Genomic DNA, 4,331 nt, shown 5'->3' with positions numbered 1-4,331 from the left:
GTCCCCCCAACGGCCCAGCTCCAGTCCCCCCAACAGCCCAACTCCAGTCCTCCAGTCCCCCCAACAGCCCAACTCCAGTCCTCCAGTCCCCCCAACAGCCCAACTCCAGTCCTCCAGTCCCCCCAACAGCCCAACTCCAGTCCCCCCAACGGCCCAGCTCCAGTCCTCCAGTCCCCCCAACGGCCCAGCTCCAGTCCCCCCAACGGCCCAGCTCCAGTCCCCCCAACGGCCCAGCTCCAGTCCCCCCAACGGCCCAGCTCCAGTCCCCCCAACGGCCCAGCTCCAGTCCCCCCAACGGCCCAGCTCCAGTCCCCCCAACGGCCCAGCTCCAGTCCCCCCAACAGCCCAACTCCAGTCCCCCCAACAGCCCAACTCCAGTCCTCCAGTCCCCCCAACAGCCCAGCTCCAGTCCCCCCAACAGCCCAGCTCCAGTCCTCCAGTCCCGCCAACAGCTCCAGTCCTCCCAACGGCCCAGCTCCAGTCCTCCAGTCCCCCCAACAGCTCCAGTCCTCCCAACGGCCCAGCTCCAGTCCTCCAGTCCCCCCAACGGCCCAGCTCCAGTCCCCCCAACGGCCCAGCTCCAGTCCCCCCAACGGCCCAGCTCCAGTCCCCCCAACGGCCCAGCTCCAGTCCTCCAGTCCCTCCAACAGTGTTTCTCAACTCCAGTCCTCCCCTCCCACCCCACTGACATCCCCACTTCTATGTACGTTCTGTAGTCATCGTGACACAGCTTTTCCACAGCCAGCACACTCTCTTCACGTGCCTTTTTTTCATTTTTTTAACACAAAACAAACATATTAAACAACTAATCAGTGGCCAGAAGCAACGTTTGTAGGAATATCTAAACTGCCCGGCAACTAGATTCCAAGACATTACACTGTAAGGTTTTAAAAGACATCTGTAGGTGATATGTTATTTTAGTTTTTTTTGGCCAACAAGTAGCGCTAGTGGCATGACTGTTGACACGATGGTCGCCTTCCAGGCCAACTACATTACAAACGTTGCATTGCATACAACCAATGGTTGTGTGTTACGTCATCGACTACACAGTCGGCCATTAGATGGCTGTGTCATGTGATGTGCGCTTTAGCTGATATGTTAAACACCATTTCCGAGTGTTGTGAAATCTGGCAGGCGTCTGCAGTGTAGTTAGCCTGGAGTGTGGCCCTTGTGACAGCCAGCTGTGAGGCCCCTGGTAGCAGTGGCGGTAGTGTACATTTGCGTCCCAAAGTGGCACCCTATTCCCTTGACATTACACTTTTTAACAGGGCCCATACTGCTGTGGTCCAAAGTAGTGCGTTTTAAAAGGAATAAGATTTCATTTGAGATGTTTATTGTTGTTTTTTTACGGTAAATTGACTGAGAACACGTTCTCATTTACAGCAACGACCTGGGGAATAGTTACAGGGTTGGGGGGCGGATGGTCATACCGTTTCTGTATCATACCGGGGTATACGGTATTACCAGAAGTGCACACAGTTGGTGCTATTTTGGCCAGTCGGCCATCTCAACGTTCAATATGCAGCTGGATTTATGGCAAAGTTGCTCATTGGTTGTTGGAAATAACATGATTAATATTTTCCATGACAAAATTGAATTATAATTAATAACATAATCAAAACATTGAGCTGTTAGCTAGGTAAGTAATTATATTTTTAGGTTTAAATTCAATTCAAAGCAGTTTGAATTGCAGTATTTATTTAGTTTTTAAAAGTGAGCTAGCAACTTTTGACAGATTGGTTTCGTCTGGACAAACAACAAATGGTTGCTTAGCAACTGATACCAATGTGTTCTGTGGAGAGAGAGAAAAAAAGCGATAGTTACAATATTTGGATAATAGTTGTGATTGGAGGATAGACTGGAGGAGTTATCGAATCAGGATCAACTCCTCTGTTCGCCTCAATCTCATTCATGATAAAATGTTGATATTTGAAGATAGCAGAAAGGCCAGACTCTTTGTCAGTGACCAGGAGAACAGTGAGTGGATGAGCTAAAGACACGGGCACCCAGGCTAGAATGTCTCTGCTGTAACCAAGACACGGGCACCCAGGCTAGAATATCTCTGCTGTAACCAAGACACGGGCACCCGGGCTAGAATGTCTCTGCTGTAACCAAGACACGGGCACCCGGGCTAGAATGTCTCTGCTGTAACCAAGACACGGGCACCCGGGCTAGAATGTCTCTGCTGTAACCAAGACACGGGCACCCAGGCTAGAATGTCTCTGCTGTAACCAAGACACGGGCACCCAGGCTAGAATGTCTCTGCTGTAACCAAGACACGGGCACCCAGGCTAGAATGTCTCTGCTGTAACCAAGACACGGGCACCCAGGCTAGAATGTCTCTGCTGTAACCAAGACACGGGCACCCAGGCTAGAATGTCTCTGCTGTAACCAAGACACGGGCACCCAGGCTAGAATGTCTCTGCTGTAACCAAGACACGGGCACCCAGGCTAGAATGTCTCTGCTGTAAACCAAGAAGCTTGATCTTGACATATAGCTACTTAGCAAACCAGATGCAAAGCTGGAGCCCTGAGCTGGATATAATTAATTTGAAACATCTTAGATATCTTTTAGTTACACTTAACCTGTTTCTTGTAGCTATACTTAACGTGTAAGGGATAATCAACGAGGGGCTATGCATTTTATGGAAACTAATGAACGACGTGGAAGGTGTGTCCCACGACACACTAGCGGAGTGGAACGGATCTTCCACAGAGTTGCGTTATTTTCCAGAGAACGCATAGAGCCCCGAGGTGAATATTCCTTTCATACCATGGCTATAACTTAACACATTTACCTCTAGAAATGTGTTCAACATCCACTGAAGTAGCTAGCAAGTTTACTAGATAGCGACAGTAGTTGCCGTGGTCACCAAACAAACAGAACTTGCTAGTTTAACTAACCAAACCAGCAGTCCTAGCTTGCCTTTATGAAAATCGAATTCAACAATGCTAGTGATGTTTTCAATTCGACTTTTGCTTTTGAAAGCAGCTGAACTATGAACTATAGCGTTTTAATTCTACCGTGCTGATATACCGGGCGTTATAGAGAAATAATGCACGTTCTAGAATGCACTTCAAGCCAATCAGAAACGAGTATTCAACAATGCCACGGTATAAATAGTTATAGGCTGTTGCGTAGTACTCAGCCCCCCAACTTACCCCAAAATAACTATTATATAAACGCTATTGAAAATAATACCGGCTGCAGGCTTGTGTGGTATCCCGATTGTCCTACCTTTTATACCGGCCTTGTGCCATACCGGAATATTCGGGAATGACGGCACTGAATACAAGGGCTGCTATTTTCAAACCCCACCTCTGTAATCTGAAGGTTAGCAATGCTAACGGGTACATGTAAAATCCCATAGAGAATAGTAATTCAATTCTAACGAGCGCATTGCGAACATTTTCTAGTCTCTGACCTAAACTATTGCAGGACAGACATCTCAGCTCAGGGGATTCTCTGCTGCTACCAAGTGAAGCTTGATTTTGGAAGAAGCTAAGCACTTAGCTAGATAGCTAACAAGCTAATAAATTAGCAAACCAATGCAAAACTGCAGAGCATTTTAGCACATTGTAGACGGTTAACTTTTAATAGTTAGAAGATATCTCGCTGGCCGACATTTAGTTGTGAGTCCCCTACTGTAACTAGATCACCTGGTGTGTGCTGAATAACAGTGAGTGACTCGCAAGGCTCCGGTCTCTAGTCATTGTGTGCTTCTAAACAAACACCACGTGACTGGGGACTACCGGTAAACTTCATAATGAAAACGTTTTTGTGACCGGTGAAATGAAGAATGTGATCATCTTTTTCTCCTAACGTATTACACAAGCTGACTGCAGGTATTTACTTAAAATAGCTACAAATATTCAAAATCAGATTATATATATTTTTTTTAAGTCAAATTATTTCAACGGTATTGAAAAACCATCCAACGGCTATTTTCAAATACCCCGGTATACAGTATATACGGTATACCACCCAAGCCTAATACCAAGGTCACTAAACTCCTCCCTGTGAAGGACAATAAAGTTGTTTCGTATCTTATTTCCCTAAAGACCTGTTACAGTTCCGCTGTCTGTGATTGTGTGTTAATTTATTTTCTATTTTAATGGCCGATGTAATTTGAGTTCAGATGGCATTCCGAGCCGCTCAGGAAGATAGATGTTCTGTTCAACTAATAAACTTTTAAACCGTTTTACCCACTTCTCCCCGTCTCTTTACTTCCGTTCTCGTCGTCTCTCTGCTTACTTTTGCATTCCTTTCTGAAGTGTTTTACCAGAATGTGACTAGTCAGACATTACAGTCAAGTCATGATAGTCAGGCA

Source organism: Salvelinus namaycush, unplaced genomic scaffold (assembly GCF_016432855.1).
Source record: "Salvelinus namaycush isolate Seneca unplaced genomic scaffold, SaNama_1.0 Scaffold280, whole genome shotgun sequence".
Classification (NCBI taxonomy): Eukaryota; Metazoa; Chordata; class Actinopteri; order Salmoniformes; family Salmonidae; genus Salvelinus; species Salvelinus namaycush.
This window is presented reverse-complemented; position numbering follows the sequence as displayed.